The following is a 21003-nucleotide window of genomic DNA, read 5'->3' on the forward strand; positions in this document are numbered from 1 at the left end:
TGTGAGTTAGGGTTATGCCCTCTTTAAAAGGGGTTTGGAGGCATTTTGGGCTCATTCTACATTTTGATTCTTGATAATTTTCTTGTTGTTCTTCAGAGGCTGCCAAACTTGTGGAGAAGGAGACCCAAGAATGGGAGTTTGCAGGTTTCTAGGAAGGCTAAGGATGGGAGTTTTAAGCCATTCCATGTGCATGCTCATACAGAGTTTGCCCTTGTGCTGAATAGTGCCGATTTGGGTGTTTTCGGGGTTGTTTTTGGTTTGAATTTGGGTTTTCAGTTGAGTGTTTCATATCAGTTTGGTTTGCTGTTGTATTTCAGAATTTATGATGTTAAAATAGAGCTGAATATATGTATTGGGTCATGATTAAACTTCTGAGATAATTTATGAGTGTTTTGTGGTGTTTCCGGGCATTTTTGTGTTAATTTCGGGAGCCCGATTGAGCATAGTTTTGCCCTACATTTGTGATCTGTTGTGTAAGGGCTATACAAATCTGGAAATGCCATTTTGTAGGCTGTTATGCTGCTGAAATCTCTGTAAAAATATCCATTTTCAGATTTATTAATAATTTGTGAAGTTGTGAAGTTTTTGGCACTAATTTGGACATACCCGATTTGGGTTTTATTGGAAAAATTGGCAGATCTTGTAATATTGGTTGTTTGATTTTAAAGTTCTAATTTGAGGCTGGAAATATCATAAAAAATCAGTAAAGGGACATTACAATAATTTAATAATGTTTACCATTTTCTAATATAACTTGTTTTCTAAGATTTTAAAATAATTATTAATATTAGCAGTAAGATTTAAATATTTTCAATTACTATTTTCTACTGTTGAATAGAAGCATCAATGATAAAGAGTATAAGTCATATATTTTATAACACATATCGATATCACTTTTTATTTCATAGATTGATATCATTAGTACACTAGATCTTACTAATTAATTTTTGAAAACATGGATGCAATTAATTTGAATACATAACTCTAGTGTTAGTATTATTTTCATTGTTAATTTCATTAGACTTCAAATTAATTAGATAACCAGAAAATACGAAAATTGAAAAAATATAAAATTATGCAATATAATAAACATTTCATTTTCACATTAAGATTAAAAATAAAGATTAACAAAATAAAAGACACTTAGTCTATACATTTCATTCATCAAAGATTTTAAACAACTATAAAATGTTATAAGTTTTATAAATACCTTTTTGTTATATTAATAAAAAATAAGTTAACTAATAAATATTTTCTTAAATTTTTAATATAATTATCTTATTTCAAAATAAGATCAAATCTGATACTAAATTCTACACCAACACAATAATATAATATAAGAACAACATATTATTAAATAAAATTTTTAATTTGTTACCATTTAGATGTCTAGAACCTAAACAATACCAACATATTTTCAACAAGTGGCTTGTATTTGTTGTTAGAGCAGTCTTAAATTATAAAATAGAAAAAAATGAAAAATGAAAAGATTGTATTGTAATTTATATTTATATTTATTTTAAAATATTAAATTATATCATTGTATTATATTAGTATGTTTTAACTTGCAATACTTATTTATTATTTATAGTATGTATATATTAAAGTTTAATATAATATAAATTTCAGAATATTTAAAAACTAACAATAAGATATGATGTGTGTGTGTGTGTGTGTGTGTGTTCTAATATATGAATTATTAATAGATTTATTTATATAATTATAGTTTTATTAAATATAATTATATTTTGTAGCTTCATTGTAAAGAAATATTGATATTAATAAATTATTAGCCAAAGTTTAGTTGGGAAAAATGAAATATGGAGTAGCCTCTAAGACAATGCCTCCTATAACACAAAATTAATAGAGCCAATAATATTTGAGATAAATAAATTTTAACATATAGAAAATTAATAAATAAAAATCAAAAAATTACAAAATGAAAAATACTTTCTAATGATTGGTGAAAAATAATGCAACTACTCTATAAATTGGAAGAAGTGAATACAATAGTATATTGCCTACGGAAAATACAATAAAGCATTAACAAAACTAACACAAAACTACAATCTAACAAAATAACTTAATTTTATTTATATATTTACACATATAACATTAAAAGTAGACTTTAGATAATACAAACTATAATGAATTTGGAAAAGCTCAAGATTATGACACTCATCTAGAGCACCGTAAAGTAGGACACCGACACTCCATGGACATAGTTTTGCTCAATCTATTTGTTAAAAATACTTCATAATCTCTTGTTATGGATGTAGGGAAACAAAAGCCTTAGAATCTTATCAACCTACTTGAAGTATCCCTTCCTCTATTTGTTTTCACCACAAGTAATAAGAATACATTGAAAAAACCTAATACATGTGACAATCCCAGTCCCATCTCAAACCAAGTCATCTTCTCTACATAATCTTCATTTGTATCTTGAATATCTATTGTAGAAGGATGTGGAGTAGTAAAATTTGGACAAGAACAATTCTTTGAAAGTGGCCATCCTTCCAAATACGGATTCTTAGAATATGATGTGTTATCAAATTGTTGAAATATTTAATGCGTAGGTGGTTGCCCCTGGAGCCAAATGCCCACCTACCACCCCGATGGCCTACACAAAAATCAAAAGAATTGAATGTGGTAAGGTGAGTTTGAATTTGAAATGAGAGGGAAAACATTTTTTCCAAGAGACAAAAGGAATGAATCTGATTCATTCGATCAGTAGAAGAGTTCAAGAGAGAGCATAGCAGAGAAGTGTAGAAGTATAGAGTAGAGAAGGAAATTGATCAGTAGATCAAGTTAGAGATTAGAAGATAGAAGGGTTTTAGTTTCATATTTGTAGTTGCACATGTTGGATCTTTTGTCATTCTATAAGTTTTTATTGATTCGACCTATGAAATAGTGATTTCTCCAGGCATTGTTGTATGTAGCCATTAGAGCTATAAGTTTAAAGCTTAAAGTTTTATCGGTTTGAAGATTTTTAGGGTTTTTTGGTTGAATTCGAATGCTCCCATATTTTGTAATAGTTTTTCCTAGTTTGAATAGAAAGCAAGCAAGCAAGCATAATAAACTATGTTGTTCCCTTCTTCTATTCATCATTGCATAGTATTTTGCATTTGGGTAAAAGCACAAACCTATGTCACCTTTTATAAAGAAACGTGATATCAGAATGTGACAATTCAACATTAATGACAAAAAAAATAGTATTTGTGTTTAAAATATGAAGATGATGTAAACTGATGAAATGTGTAGAAATGTATGAATTTTATGCATATAATTTTTATAAATTTTTTGACTAAGAATTTATTTTATTTTGAAGTCCCTTTTTTAACTGTAAAAAATATAGGATGTAGTTCCCGTCAAACAAGTATGTGCAAATCATCTTTTTTTGTTCTGATTTGAAAATATTTTATAGATGACATGTATAGCTAGTGAACAAAAAAAGAAATAATTATTTTTTATGTATATTTTATTTGTTATAAGTACTCAAGTTTGACCTTATTAGAATCCAACAGTTTTTTCCTCCCGTCAAAACTTCCCTATCAAATCTATACCTTCTTGAAAAAAATTTACATATTTGTGAAGAGGGTTCTCTCCTCTAGTGATAAATATAATTTTTTTATTTTTTTAATATGATTTACTATTTTTTTCCATTTTTTGAGAGAGCATCTTTTGAAATGTTGAAATATCGACTTATAATATTTTGAGATTATAACATATTATAACTAATCAAAACACTCAAAAATTTATATAATGATGATATTGAATCTGAGATCTATAAAAGGGTATTTTTAGTTTTTGAAAAAAAAGAGAGTTTTGATAGAGAAATGAGATTTGACCAAAATAGGTTTTTATATCACAAACGGTGACACAGATATGTGCTTTTACCCATTTGAGAAGTTCATAGTTGAAATCTTCATGCTTTGGCTCTCTACATTTTAATGAAAATCCTTTATACTACCCACTCAGTCTAGCCTTTGACTAGGTTCTATCTTTGTTGTTAGTGTTGAGCATCACCTTGCAAAGTTGACCAAGCTCACTCGACATTCTCTATTTCTGAGCTCACTCAGCATCCCTTGCTGCTAAGCACACTCAACATACATTGTGCTGAGTTGCCCTAAGTTTTGAGTCACTTGGCTCCTTCATGTGCCGAGCTTACTCAACATTGCCCTTCTGTCACTTGGCACCCTCTTGTGCCAAGCATGTCTGTCACTCGGCATTGCTTTGTCCTGAATTTTTTTTTAATAGTTTGTGATTTATTTTTCACATGGTTTCAGAGCTTTGAGGTCCCACATCCACAGTGAGTTAGGGCATTTTTTTTCTAGAATATTTGACATGGTAGGAGATGTAGGAAAGATATGGCAGAAATCACCATCCTTTAATGGACAAAATTATGATACATGGGCAAATAATATGAAAATTGTAATGGTTGTAAATGATTTGTGGGAGTTTGTGATCAATGGATTCAATGATGTTATCATCCTAGAACTATATGCTACCCTCACAAACCCATAGAAGACTCAGTTGAAAGAGGCAAGGAGAAAGGATGCAAAGGCTTTAAGTCTAATTAAGACAACAATGACAGAGACAAATTTTCCCAAGATTGTAGCAGCAAATTATGCAAAGAAAGATGGGATATCTTTTAGACAAATTTCAAGGGGATTGATAAGGTTAGAGTAGTAAAGCTACAAATGATCAAAAGGGAGTTTGAGAACCTTTAGATGAGGGATAATGAACCTATTGTAGATTTTAGCTCACAAATCTCCACTTTGATAAACCAACTCAAATCAAATGGAGAAGATTATGTAGAGTAGAGGATTGTGGAAAAGATACTGAGAAGTTTACCTTAGAAATATGACAATCTTGTTATGACAATTGAAGAGGCAAAGGACCATACCACATTGACCATGGATTATTTGATGGGAACTCTTTAAACCCATGAGCACTGGATAAACAGATTAGCAACAACTTCCTAAGAGTAGTCTTTCAAGGCTTAAGATAATTCAAGAGATAAGGGAAGAGGAAGAAATGAATCTGGTAGAGGCTGAAGAAGTAGAGGTCACAGAAGGATTGATCAAAGGAATGCTAGTGTAGAAAGCTCAGGATGAGCAAGCAACCAAGAGTGGGAAAGCACCTCTTAAAATAGGTCTAGAGAAGGTAAGAAGAATTACAACTTTAATAGGAGCAATGTTTAATGCTACTATTGTCATAAGTATGGGCATTATGCTAGTGAATGTTGGAAGAAGTAGGGTGATCAATCAAAGAAGAATGCTAATGTGGCTAATGTGAACATGGGAAATGTAATTAATCCCATAGCCTTCATCATGTGTAACATTGTTGAAGAAGGCAGCCCTGAGGTACGATACCTAGACAACAGTTGTAGCAACCACATGAGTGGTAATGAAAGTTTATTTTCTTTTATTTATAAGAATTTTAAGTTTGAGATTAAGATGGGAAACAATGGAACCATTCCCATAGTGGGCAAAGGATCTATTATGGTCTACACCAAGCAAGGTGAGAAGGAGATAAAGAATGTGTATTTTATCCCCGATATGAAGCACAACTTGATGAGTGTTGGGCAACTCATTGAAAATGGATATAAGATGCTGATGGAGAATGAAAAGTGTGCCATTCATGAGAAGGATGGGAGTAATAGATTACTTGCAGCAGTCCAAATGACAAAGAACTGGATGTTCCCCTTGAGGATAGAGACATGTTTCTCTTCTCAAGTCAGTGATACACCTCCCAAGCATGCATGTATAGTAGTACATTAGCAATCAACTCTTAGGAGTATGATTTAAGACCCCTCCAAGATTTGGCATCTCAAGTTTGGATATCTTGGCTTTTCTAGTTAAAATTTTTTGTCCAAGAAAAGAATGGTAGATGGTTTGCCAAGCATAGTAGATTCTTATGACAAGTGTGAGGCTTGGATTTTGAGTAAGCAACATAAGCTTCCCTTTAATTCTGAAAATTCTAGAAGGGCTAGAGCACCATTAGAATTGGTGTGTTCTACTTTGGAAGGCCCTATGCAAACTACTTCTATTGGCAGGAGTACTTATTTTAAGATAATCATAGATGATTTTAGTCATAGGATTGAGTGTAGTTTTTGAAGAAAAAATTTGACGCATTTGATAAATTTGTTGAATTTAAAGCCCTTGCTGAAAAGGAATGTAGACACTATGTTAAGGTCCTTAGATCAGATAGAGGAGGGTAGTATACCTACAATATGTTTGTAAATTTTTTCATGCAAAATGGCATAATAGAAGAGCTTACTGCCAGTTATACTTTGTAGCAAAATTGAGTGGCTGAGAGAAAGAATGGGACCATTGTTGAAATGGCTGAAAGCATGATGAAAGCAAAGGGACTCCCAACTAAATATTGGGGAGAAGTTGTAGAAACAAAAGTATATTTGATTAATAAGTGTCCTACAAAATCAATTTGTGACAAGATACCTCTTAAGACATGGTCAAGGAACAGATGGATAGTTGAACACATGAGAGTGTTTGGATGTGTAGGATATTCACATGTGTCTAAGGAACAAAGGAAAAAGCTAGATAACAAATGTGTGAAGTGCATCTTCACAGGGTACAACTCAGAATCAAAGGGTTATAGGCTAAATGATCCAACCACCAAGAAGATCATCATTTTAAGAGATGTGGAATTTCTTAAAAATTAGTCATGGGATGGCTCGTTAGATGAATCCTCAAGAACTGCAAGTAAAGTGCCTATATTGAAGAGGAAGAAAATGTCATTGGTGATCAGCAAGAAGATGGACCAGCTAACATGGATTGTAGACAAAGGCAAAAAGGGAAGCAACCCTTAACATACCGAGCAACAACTACAAGCACATCAAGACAACCCAAGCTAGTATGCAAAATAGTAACAACAACAATACTGAGAATTCCAATCCCACTCTTGCCTCCCTATTTCTAAGAAAGACCAAGAGTATAAGGGATATATACCAAGATGAAAGGTATGATGAAGATTATGATGAGAGCACAAATTTTGCATTATTTTCTCATAGTGATCTAATTTATTTTGAGGAATCTTTGAATAAAGAGAAATGGTGTAATGCCATGAATGAGGAAATAGATGCTATTGAAAGAAATGAGACATGGGAGTTAACTACTTTTCCTCCCAAGAAACAAGTAATTGGAGTGAAATGGGTTTACAAGACTAAGTGCAATGCTGAAGGAAAAATAGTTAGGCATAAGGCACGATTAATGGTCTAGGGGTATAAGAAACAATATGACAGAGATTATGATGAGACATATGCCCCAGTTACAAGAATGGAGACCATGCATGCTATCATAGCAATTGCAATCCAACACAAATGGAAGGTATATCAAATGGATATGAAGTCCACCATCTTGAATGGTGTATTGAAGGAAGAAGTTTATTTGGAGTAGCCACCTGGTTATGAAGTTGTAGATGAAGAACACAAAGTGTATAGATTGAAGAGATCTCTATATGGACTCAAGCGGGCATGGTACAACAAGATTGACTAATATTTGATGAGCCATGGCTTTAGCAAAAGTGATGGTGAGCCCACATTGTACATCAAGGCAAAAAATGGTAATGTGTTAATTGTTGTCTTGTATGTTGATGACTTGATCTTCACTAGAAATGACAATTTTCTAATTGGTGAGTTCAAGGAGGCCATGCAGAATGAATTTGGAATGATAGACCTAGGTCTCTTGAAGTACTTTCTAGTTATAGAAGTAAAACAAATACATGATGGCATCTTTATCTCTCAAGAAAAATATGCAAGGTAGATCATGGAGAGATTGACATTCAAAATGAAGAATAGCAAAGAAACCCCAACACGAACAATAGTAGGTCTAAAATTGAGCAAGGAAGATTGCAACAAAAGTGTGAATCCAACACTATACAAGAGTATGGTTAGAATTTTGTTACATATTTGACTACAACTCAGCCAAAGATAATGAATTTAGTAAGTTTGATTTCCAAATTTACGGAAACACCAAAAAATTCACATTGGCAAGTAGGAAAGAGGATCCTAAGGTATGTGAATGGTACCAAGGGATTTGAGATTTTGTATACTGCAAAAAATGATTTTAAGTTGGTTGGTTACATGGATAGTGATTGGGCTAGAAGTTTAGATGATAGGAAAAGCACTTCTGGATACATATTCTAGATGGGACTAGGCACAATTTCATGGGCATCTAAGAAGCAACCAATTGTTTCTCAACCTACAATAGAGGATGAAACATAGTAATGAATGAAACAAAATGCCAAGGTATTTGGTTAAGAAGGATCTTGATAGATTTGAATGAAAGGCAAGAGGATAGAACCACAATCTTTTGTGACAACATCTCCCCGATTGCACTATCTAGGAATCCAATCTTCCATGGAAGAAGAAAGCATATAGAGATAAGATATCACTTCATCAGAGAGCTAATGGAGAATGGGGATATCAAGATGAAATTTTGCAAGTATAAGCAGGTAGCTAGCAGACATATTCACTAAGCGTTTAGGCATTGGAACTTTTTGGCACCTAAGAGAATGTCTTGTTGTAGTTGATTTGGATTAGGAGTGATCCTTGTTTTGTTTGGCTTGGGACAAAGGGGGGGGGGAGGGGGGGGGGGGGTGTTGAAATATTTAATGCATAGGTCGTTGCCCCTAGAGCCAAATGCCCACCTACCACCTTGATGACCTACACAATGGTTAGAAATATTGAATGTGATTAGGTGAGTTTGAATTTGAAATGAGAGGGAAAACATTTTTTCGAAGAGACAAAAGGAATGAATCTGATTCATTCAATTAGTAGAAGAGTTGAAGAGAGAGTAGAGAAGAAAGTGTAGGAGCACAAAGTGGACAAGTAAATTAATCAGCAAATCAAGTCAAAGATTAGAAGAAAAAAGGGTTTTAGTTTCATATTTGCAGTTGCACGTGTTGAATCTTTTGTCATTTTGTAAGTTTTTATTGATTTGACTTGTGAAGTAGTGATTGCTCTAGGCATTGTTGTATGCAACCATTAGAGCTATAAGTTTAAAGTTTAAAGTTTTATCAATTTGAATATTTTTAGAGTTTTCCGATTGAATCCAAATGCTCCCAAATTTTTTAATAGTTTAATCTTATTTGAATAGAAAGAAAGCAAGCATATTGAACTATGTTGTTCCCTTCTTCTATTCATCATTACATAGTATTTTGCATTTGATAAGTTCATAGTTGAATTTTTCATCCTTTGCCTCTCTATATTTTAATAGAAATCCTTTATATTGCCCACTTGGTCTACTCTTTGACTGGGTTCTATCTCTATTATTAGTGCCAAGCTCACTCAGCATACTCTATTGCCAAGCATCGCCTTGCAAAGGTGATCAAAATCAATCAACATTCTCTATTGCTGAACTCACTTGGCATCTCTTGTTGTCGAGCACACTTGGCATACATTGTGCTGAGTTGCCATAAGTGCCAAGTAACTTGACTCCTTCATATGCTAAGCTTACTTAGAACCATCCTCCTATCACTTGGCACCCTCTTGTGTCAAGCAAGTCTATCACTCGGCATTGCTTTGTGTTGAGCAAAATTTTAATAGTTTGTGATTTATTTTTCACACAAATGTGATCATCTATCCTCCTTGTGGTATACTACTTGACATATTGTTGTTGGACAAATTTAAGCATTCCATGGAAGCTAGAGATTGAAATTCTAGAGGAATTCTTCTGTTAAATCCATTTTGAAGAAAGGTCTAGTGATTCTAATTGACTCATTTCCCCAAAATTGGATGAAATAGCTCCACTTAGATTGTTCATTAACAAATTGAGAAACCTCAACCCCTTCAAATTTCCAAAATCATAAGGAACATCTCCATTCAGTCGATTGTTAGAGAGATCTATGCTAGTGAGTGTGGAAAGAATATATGGATAGTGAAAATTTAAGTCTTTTACAATCATCTATTACTCATCATGAGACCAAACCTTAGACATAAAAATCTCAAAAGGACTAAGCTTAGAGTAAGACGTAGCTATCCTCCTAACAAATTGCACCATTGACTAAATTAAAAAAAAAACACACAATGCATTTTTTTGAAATTATCAGCATTTGATCTTCATGATATAGATATTTTGTGATCGAAAACAACAGAATTTTTGAGAAAATTTTACTTTATTTTCATGAATATGAAAAAGAATCATGTTTGACTTGTTTTTGTCTTTGGTGCATTTTGTCTAAAGATTAGCCAACGCCCATAGAATATGACCTTTAGTGTTCATTTTCCACAATTGTACGCAAATATTTCAATAGAATAGATAACACATGGCCTTCTTCTCATGGTACTTCCATTGCCTATCAAGATGAGATGCTACGTCGAATAGAACCTGATAAATAGTTAGATGAAAGATCTAAGATCTAGGGCTACTTCAGTTGTACAATCTCTAGAGGAATGCTACTGTTAAAAAAATTTCCCTTCATCAACAAGACTTCAAGGGATGAAATGGTTCCAATTGACCGTGGAATATCTCCACCAAATTTTTTGTGCCCATTAATAAGTATTTGTAATCTGTTACAATTGGTGATTGATGGAGGGAAGGGTCCATTTAAACTATTGTTTCTAACAATTAAAGAGGAGGAGCATAGCCCCTGGGGTATGTCCCCTTCCAAATTGTTATTCCCTAAATTTAACAATTGAATAACCTTATAGTTAAAAAAGCATGAAGGAATGTTTCCACTTTGATTGTTTTTTGAGAGATCTAGCTTTTCAAGGTGAGTTAATTTACGAAAGCTTAGAAGAATATGGCCAATTAGGGAGATATCATTGACCATCGAGAGCTATAGATATGGAGGCCATTTAGATGGCATTTTCCCACTTAAATCATTCCTAGATACATCAAATAGTATAATCCAAGGAGCTAATCTAATTGGGATTTCAAGGCTGCCATAAAAATGGTTCCTTGAAAGATTGAACAAATACAACTGGGGATTGTTCTCCCATAACTAGGATGGTATTTCTCCAACAAGATTATCATCAGTTGATGTCAATCTCTGCAATGAATACTGAGTGAAAAGCCACTCGAGAAATTGATCTCCAATACTGCATGAGCTTATATCTATTCCTCCTAACTAGAATTGGGGAAACTAACTTGGGATTATTTTAACCACACAATACGAAAGAACCAAAAACATTAATTGGGCATGGTTTTGAAGCAAGGTATTTGAAATGGTAATGGAAGAGAGCCAGAGAATCTTTATAGAAGAGGGAAATGCTAGATGTGAAGAAGTGATGTGCTTATGAGATGAAAATTATGAGCATACAGTTGTTCAAGGGAGGAAAGCCCACTAAGCTTAAGGGTATCATTGAGTTTTTTGATGGAAAGACCCAAAAACTTAATAAAGCGAAGATTTTTAGAACATGGTGGCAATACTCTAGTTAATTGGTTTTAACTTACATCTAAATAGCTAAGATTCCCAAGCTAACAAATCCTGGTGGGGATCACTCCTCTCAAGCTCTTATTATGCAACCATAGATATTTAAGATGAGCGAGATTTTCCATACAATAGCTATATATTTAAATTATTTTGCAGTAAAACTAATATTCAGATGATTTATTATTATTATTATATTAAGGTGGTGGTTGATTATTCTAGTTGTAATGGCATGAAGTCATGCTTTACAATTTTTTGTTGTTATGTGATCATTGTATGTAGGTTAAACCATGTCTCCCTACCATCTAAGTAAAAATAAACAAAATATGGGGAATTATTAGTCCTTGCCATTAGGCAGGAGACTATAGTTTTCAAATGCTTGTTTCACAATTAATCCATGGTTTGGAAATTGGGATCTTAATTTTATACTATGGTCTTAGTTGTGTTATCTATTAAATTTATTTTTAAAAAAATTCTTCTTTTTCCTGATTGGTGGTTTCTATTTTTCTAGCCCCTTTTAATTTTTCTAGCCAAAAACTTTAAAAGAAATAAATTGTCAATGTGGCTATCTACTTCCCTTCAATGTGTCTTATTTATATTCAAACAGTTTTCATACATGCATAGATTTCATGTCTAAAATGTCCTATTAAATATTCCTTCTTTGTGAAATGTTTAGTTTGATAGGATGTCTTCTCCTTGAGTTCTATTTGGAGCGCAAGGATTGTTCTTTACATAATAATGTTGTGTGAAAATCCTCCATTTTTAATGCAAAAGGTAGTATTTTTTGTAGAATGTTGCGGTTTTGGAAAAGTATTTTCTATGTTTAATTATCTGAAGAGACACCAAAAGAAGGATTTTACCCTCTCCTATTTCTGATTGTTGGTAAACAGATTTGTCATAGTAGAATTTTCCCAACGGAGTGTGTGTGGAAAATCGTTCACAATAGTTGGATAGGCCCTTGATATTTGGCCTTCCTCTACATTTAGAGGGGTAGCTCCCTCGTAAGATGAAATTTTGGATTTTTCAATAAAGATAAGAAGAACTTAGAAAATAGAAAGGAAAACCATTGATAGTGAATGCACCACACACCTTCAACATTTTCATAAAGATGATGTAAACTATTAATGAGAGCAATCAAGGACTACGCTTGAAAACTTTCACCAACACAATGCCAATTCAACCATCCACAAATACTCACACCATACCATGAAAGTAATCATAGATGAATCAACACTTTAACAATTCAGATTCCTTGGAGAGAGAATGCCAAATGTACTTCCTTTTATTTCTTGCACCAAGAAAGAAAGAAATAACTGATTACACAAAAAAAAAAAATTGTACACACTTTCCAAAAATTGCTTTGTTATCAGAGCATAAGTCTTCCCTGTATCTAAGTCCAAAAAGTCCCTTATTACATTAAGATTCAGGAATTTATAGCCAATCTAGAACAACCAACTTTTTGGGTTCATAACTACCCAAAAAGTTAGAGTTTGGACTACTTGAAGATGGTTCATAACCAATTCTAACCCTTGAAGCTTAACTATAGTTAGAAAAATCAAAACTAGAGTTAATTCTAAAGTTGATCTTTTTACGAAATACATCAATGAAATTCTAATACAAATTTAGACATAAATACTTCTAACTTTTAATTCCCTCAACTCGTTCCTTGATCTGTAGGTGCTGCCAACAACTGAGTCAAATTTGCCTTGTACGCTCTGAATGATTTGATGACTTGAGCCAAAGTTTTGTTCTTAATGATGATTAGACTTTGCATCTTTAGCTTACATAGCTCATGTCTCTTTCTAACTTCATCCAATTCTATGACACAACCTGGCAAGTTTTGAGTATAAGAGTTCAATGCTACTAAGAGACTGTTGAATCTTGTCATAACACTAGCATCTAAAATTTTTTTACTGCCAAGTTCGGTGCTTATTTTTGTCTCTATGTATTCCAAAATGGAAGATATGTCTAGATTTTGAGTATGTTCTCTAATAGGAATACCTTCTACGATCATCGGTATATCCCCCAAGACCTTCATTTTTAGTGACTCGCATGAGTTTAAGAATTGTTCTCCTTCACTCAATTGTTCATTCATACTATCATTCTTCCATCAGATGTTTTCCAGCCATATATCAATTTTCTCTTCTTCTCCAGTGCTGATTAACTTTAGTGATTTGACTATATTGCTGTCCATGCCTTTAAGCTCTACTAAATTGGCATCAATTTCTCTCCAGAATGTTTGTTGTTCTTTAAGAGTTGTTATTTCTTTTTGAATGCTTTGTTTTATATGATCCGCTTTGGTAAATGTACCTTGAAAATCTTGAAATAAGCTTGATGCCTATTCTTTCATGCTTTTTACCCACACTTTCACCATCTTACCATAAGTTTGGCACTCTCCTATGTTTTGAATGGTTTCATCATCAAACATCTTCTTCAGATCTTCTATACTTTCTGTGGATGAACTAGGATCGAGAAAGGAGTCACCAACCATCAATCTGATGCATGAAGACAGAGCTCAAACTTGACACTTGAGTTGATTCTTAACTTGCTTATCTCTCCTTGATTGTTCTATTAGGATAGCAGCTGACACTTGAAAATTGTGTTCTTTCCCTTCATGGGTAGTCTAGCCTAGATCTACTTTAGTGATGCTAAAATCAGATTTATTTGTATCATTTATGTCATTCTCTATGACTGGTTGTGCAATTTCAACAGATAAATTACCTGAAGTAGGGTTCACTGCTAGTCTAGAATCCATTTTAGTCTTCTTTATATTTGTACTTCTGTGCATTAAGTCAGCTACAACATCTAGATTGGGCACTTCCAATTGAATCATCCTTTTGTTCTTTCTCTCTAAACTTTGCTATAACCAAGATGTTGAAATACTAATAGATGGGCTAATTACTGAAGGAACTTGTAAGACTATAGATGATAAGTTCAAGTTATGCACATTTTCTACAACTGGCTCCTCTTGGATTGCTTCTGTGCTTTCAGGAGACAATGCATGTGTAGTAGATTCTATGGATTGAATCATCTCATCTACAAATGATGGTAAAGTATTCATCTTAGGAGCTTCATCAATCATTTGTTGAATTGGCTTTAAGGTATTCTCCTTGGGTTTTGATCTCTTCTTCCTGGTGACCACATTGATTTCATGTGTTGAAACTAGGTCAACTCATTTATCTGGATCTTCACCATCATCTCCCCCTTGTGTGCTATGTAAAGAGCCCGAGGATGTAGGAATAGAAGATGGAATGGCTGAAATTGATGTTCCTTCTTGAGAAATATTATTATTATTTACCCTTCCTCTTCCTGTTGACTTATTAGTAGTGGCTTCTTTGACTTTATTCTTTAACCAAGTCTCAGTTTGTTGAATCACATAGAAAGTCCTTTCCTCGAGGTCTTTCAGTTCTGGTAGTGACCAATTGATATATGGAAATTCTAGTAATCGTATCCGCTCAAAGAAGTAAGGATCAATCAAGTCTAACCCGTCCTCTATTATGCCTATCACATCCCATCCCATTTTGTAATCAATAATTTGTTGTACTATAAATCTCATCCAATCCCTTTTTCTAACTTCAAATTCATTTTCACAATTTGCCCAATAATCTTCCAATGTGGGTAAATGAAGATAGCCAGGTCCAAGTGCCAAGTTATTTTTAACATACCTGCTACCATCAAAGGGAAAGAAACTGTAGAAAGAGTGTAAAGTTATGTTCACCATGGATCTCTCAATATTTTGAGCATCCGAAGAAGATAAACAACTATAATGTCCAATGCCAATTGGGAAAGGGATTGATCTTTTGTTCCTGCACTTTTTGTTTACTTGACCAATTTGCCTACAAACTTCTGAAAGTACCAACCTGTCATCTATGAAGCGAGGTAACATGAGAGGAAAATCTTGAAAACCTCCAACATGGATGTAAGTGAATTGAGGGTATTGTATGAAGAAGCTACCATAAATACTAATGAGACTGGCTGCTTCAAGAGAAATTCAAAGTCCTCTATCTCCTTGTAGCTCCCTAGTAGTGAGCATAGAAAAAACATCATTCACCTTGCAGAAGTGTGCATTGCTCTATTTTAATTGCAACTAGGGGTAATAATTATAAATTTGAGTGGTTAAGCTATACTCCCCATACGGATTTAGACCGAGCCATGACTTCATACTTGCAATTGTGTACATTAGATACAAATAACCCTTGATTTGCATTGAATCTTGTTAGCTGGTGATGGAGGGCATCGCTAATCATTTCTCCCCAATCTATAAATTATTTCCCAATGGTAATGGTATTAATATAGAAAAACATCCAATCTTGAAAATCTTCAGCCGTCTGATTTCCCACCACTCTATTGAGAAGAACTATCATATCAAAAATGTCTTCATTAAAGATATTCCTGCGTAACATTCTTGGCAACTGTGATTTTCCTCACCTGGGTTGATCGAGCCAACTTCTAGCATTAACATTGAGACATGTTTTCTTATTCTGATGGAAATAACCCTAGGCACCTTCTTTAAAAATTTCTATGAACTCCTCTCTTACTGGCAATCTGAATGTGATGGATATAGATATTGTGTCCAACCTTGCCACAATATTACCTCCTATAGTCTTGATATCTCTAGAATTCAAATCATATGCCTTGATACATTCCAAAACCAATTCCACACATTGAACAACGAGCAGATGTCCACCTGCATGGGCTAGACCACTTTCTAGCCTTTGACATGCCAGGGCTGATTTGTCTTCTTTGCTCATCATCTTCTAGAAATTTGCAATTTCTAAATGCCCCATCTTTGTGTCAAATATTTTGTGAAGTGTGCTTTTTAGTATTGCAGGAGGTTCTTTACCTTGAAATTGATATCTCATATTGTCACCTGTCAAGTACTTTGATCAACGCTCCTTTAGTCAAATTTTAGACTTTGAGGCATATAGATTCACTTAAAATGTCATACCAATCAGCTTACTCACCTTCTCCTTCTCTGGCTCAGGTCCACAATTGATCTCCTTGTTTCCTCATTCACATTATAATAGAACTACTATAGTACTAACCTATGTTTGAGGTATTTTATCAAACAAGTCTATGGCTCTATTAGATAAATGTGGGCATTTCCAGATTCAACATTTTGTCAAATAGTTGGTCGAATTTGTTATCACCATTAAACCATGATACTAGGCATGCCACAAGTCCTTTCATTTTGTTTGTGGTTCCTTATTCTAGAAATTCAAGACACATAATCTAACTTCTAACATATTATATCTTGCAGGTTAAATGATTGATGTAGTGAGCATTTTGGTTGGTGTGTAATCTTCATATCAGCAGCTTCCTTTACATCAAACAAATCATATGATGTCCTCTATTTTGGAAAAATACAATGTGAATATTGTTCATTGTTGCCACCTTTCCATTGGTGTTGCTAATGATTATCGAACCTAGTCATGTGCTTTATCTATGACTGACCTACATTTTGGATGCTATGAGTTACTTAAGATTGGACTTGAATGGAATGCGCATATGTATTGAATATGGTATTGTCTCAGACAATTCAGACGCCTGGTTCAACCTATCAAAGCTGCATTATGTCCCAAGAGGGCAATAAAAAAATGATTCACATGCCTGGTTTATGTTGTGAAGCCGCTAATCTCTATTGCATTAATGATTGAGTAACGTGTAGACATATCAATTCATATTTGTCTTGACTCAGCACTGTCAAGAAAGTGGAGACGTTAGACAACACTAAATTATTGCCAAGACTTCATTATTTATTGAGTTTGATTTCTAAAATGGCTTCAAGAACCATTACTTTATTTGTGTTGGTGAAAAATCTCTGTAATGACAAGTTAATGAAGTAGTTTCTTTTGTATAGAGCCGTTTGTTTGATAGAGAATAAATTTCAATCAAATTTGTGAAGATGGATATATGTGAAACTTGGCTTTGCGAGGGTGGTAGCACCTATCTAGTATCATGAGCACCAAATACATCTTTGATTATTGTAGTTACAACAAAGATAAATTCAAATGATAGTGGAGATCTATTGCTATGTGTTTGATTTGGCTTTGCTATAACCCCATCTTGACATCATCAAATATCTTAATGTTCATAAAATCTTAGGAGACTGCAAACCTCTGATGATGAGACCATACTACCTATGACTTCATTCATATTCCTTGTCCACCTCTCAATGTGGAAAGAAAATACAGATATGAATAAGTTGTAGAGTTACAATTGAATAAATGCGAATCATCTCAAGGTATTATCAGGTTCAAAGATAAAAATTCAAGCTGCCACCTTCACATTCACCATTACTGACCTGTAAGCGCCTTCTCTATGAATAGAACCAATGTTTCAAATTATTTCAGTGAATTTTGTTTAGAGCTGGTGGTTATTTTCAAGTTGAAGTTTGGGTTGGGAGGTTTGGGTTAGGATTAGGTTAAAAAGTTGGAGTAGGGGGAGAGAGAGTAAGGCTAGTACATGGAGAGAGAAAAATTGAGTGTAAAAACTCAAACCCTAACTCAAACCATGTACTTCTCTCTAAAAGGTTCTAGTACGTGGAGAGACAAAAGTTGGAAGAGAGAGAGAGAGTGAAAACCCAAACCAAAACCTTAACCTGTATTTCTCTCTAAAGGTTTTAGTACGTGGAGAGAGAAAGGTACATGGAGAGAGGAAGTTTGATTTTTCTTGAGTATTAATCTCTCTCTTTTCAATTAATCAATATAATTAACCTACTTGTAAAATGTTGGGGAAACACTGATGCATTGGATTGATTTTTAATTTTATTTTTAATGGTTTCAGTGTATTTTGTTTTCCTCTAACACGAAATCATACATCATTGAAAACTGCAATTAACAGTTCTAATACTGTTTTCCCTTTTTTGAACTTTGTGAGGTTCGCTTGTATGATCCTATCGATGTGCTTGAAAAGATTTTTTTGTTATAAGAGAGATCTAGCAAGGTAGATAGAGGGCAAGTTCAGACTATTAGAAAGGACAGATGTAGGTAGATTATTAGATTTGGGAGCAAATGATAGAGTTGATAGCTTGTGCAAGATATTCTGAGGAATAGTTGGTTTCCTTAGAGGAAAGCACACAGAAAACTGGAATGGGATATGCAATTCAAGCTATGAACTGCAAATGCATGGGGAAATGTAAAAGTGCACTCGATGTAAAGATGCAAAATGAATTTCCTAAAGAACTGCATGTGGCAGGTCGGATTGGAGATGTATATTTGATTACCAGTTTGAAATTTTATTAGAGCTGGAACAATTGAAGGACAAGATAGTTTTTCATGTTGGAATATTAAATGCAAAGGGTTGCTAGAGCCAAACGCTCACCTAACACCTGATGACTACCAAAACAGATAGAAACATAAATGCAGTGGGTGAGTTTTCAAATTTAGAAATGAGGGGGAAAACATTTTGCAAGTATAACAAAAGGAATGATTGCTTTCATTCAAGTAGAAGGAGAAGAAGTTGAAGAGCTCAGAAGTTGCAGAGCAGAGAAGGCAGAGAGAAAAAGTGATCAGCAAATCAATTGTTGCAGAGATAGAAGGAATCATTGTCGTGCTTTCAGTTGCACATGGTTCTACCTGTCATTCTATAAGTTCATAGTTCATAGTGTATTATTTCATTTTTCCTGTTGAAGTAGTGATTGCTCCAAGTGTTATTGTATGCAGCCATTAGAACTATAAGTTTGAAGTTTTATCAGTTTAAACTTTTAGGGTTATTTTAGGGTTTTTTGGTTGAAGCCAAATTGTAGTGCCTGCCCCTAGTTCGCATTTTTTTATCGTTGCTAAACTCTTTTAGGGCTAGTTTTATGTTGATGGTTAGTAGTATTCTTTTGAGATTATCAGATATTGTGCTATGGATTCAATTTATTATGTGATGAGATTGCTTAGACTCTACATTTCATGTATGCATGATGATTATTTTCAGTATTTGCAGTTATTAATGATGATTAGTAAGATGGTTTATTATCATATGTGTTTTATTATGGATACTTACCCCATACTTGCATGTGTATGGTGTGCATGTTTTCTTTTGTATGGCATGTCTGATGTGGTTAAGGAAGGGAGTCGTAGTCACCTGCTAGTCAGGATCTACACGATGCACCACTTCTTGCCATTGCCTATTTAGTTTAGTATATATTGTGCTTGTACATGCGTGGTTTTTATGCAGGTTGCAGGTACCAGGTATCGACTTCCTTGAATTGCCAGGATGAGCGTACCCTATCACATTATCTCAATGATAAGAGAGGGGAGATAAATTCTCAAGTCCAAATCCCAACCCTTTATGCCATTTGTTCTAATTGGAAAATTAGGACAAGTATTTGAGTTGAGTACCCTCAGAATATGTTGGATAACGTAATTCGTGATATTAACCCTTGGTTTGATTTTGTATGTATTTTGGCTATGATGGGTTTCTGTATTTCTACCCTTGTGAGTCTTTGATGTATTTTCTATTAATTAAGCCTAATTAAAAGATTTAATTAATGGTTTAATTAAATAGAAAATTAATATGATATTTTAATATTTATTTTATTTAATTAATTGAGAAATTAATTAAATAAAATAATTAAATTTGAAGATAAAAGTTAAAAGTTTAAATTTGAAATGTGACAATATTTATTTTAATAATAATATATTTGGAGTTCATTTTTAAATAAATGACTAAATAATAATATTATTAAAGCTAATAAATATTTTAGCAATTAAGTTTTGGACAATGAAATTTAAAAAGTGGAAAATATATTTAAATTAATAAAAGATTCTAAATTTCATGTGATTAAAATATAAATATATTAAGATTGAAAAGTGGAGTTATTAAAGTTAGTGCATGAGATTTAATAAATAAATAAATTAAATTGGGAAGAATAAATTAAATATTATATTAATTAATGTGCATTATTTTAATATTTTCTCACATAGGAGTTTGCAAATTCTCAGGAGTTATCATGTAGACAACACAGGAGTTTGCACTCTAAGAATGCACTAGTTGTCTACACTTAGAAGTTAGCATTTTATTTGAGCACATGGTGTCTACAATCTTAAGACTCATCTAGAAGGTTAGAGAAGGCCCATGCTTGGTTGTCATGCTTATCTTCTAGTTGTTTCTAGACACACTCTAGATGCATCTTAGAGGCCTTTAAATAGAGGCTCTCCTAGTGTGTTTGGACAAGCTTAAATGAAAAGCTTAATGGAAGCTTAATGAAAGTTGAAGTAGAAGCTGAATGGAAGCTGCAAGTTACAAGATCATATTCTTCTTCATATGCTCATATATTTTCTACATGCTCATATGTTTTCTACTTGCTTCTAAGCCTCTACAAGCACTCCTAGTCACTTGGGGAATTTCGGTTGATGGAGGAATGGTGAGTCCTGGAGAAGGAAGGGTTTTTTATGATTTCTTGAGGCGAAGTGAACTAGCATCGGAGGCCAGGTAGGCTCTCGAGTTTATTCCACATATTCTATTTCACTCCCTATCTTCCTATCTTCATCATCTCTCTAAATGCTTTTGGAGGATTTCATGTGGTGATTGTGTCAATTCTGTTGTGGATGCTTAAACTTTGTATAGTGAAACTGTATTATGCATATCACTCTCTTCAATGGTTTAAAAAGGGAATTA

General features: G+C 33.5%; 1 pseudogene; it reads right to left on the reverse strand.

The window, feature by feature from the left end:
• Window positions 1-2254: 2254 nt before the first annotated feature.
• On the reverse strand, window positions 2255-11522 carry LOC149528444 (uncharacterized; annotated as a pseudogene).
• Window positions 11523-21003: the final 9481 nt, after the last annotated feature.

Source organism: Cupressus sempervirens, chromosome 11, assembly GCF_028749045.1.
Source record: "Cupressus sempervirens isolate cs-2001-9-10 chromosome 11, ASM2874904v1, whole genome shotgun sequence".
NCBI classification, from domain to species: Eukaryota; Viridiplantae; Streptophyta; class Pinopsida; order Cupressales; family Cupressaceae; genus Cupressus; species Cupressus sempervirens.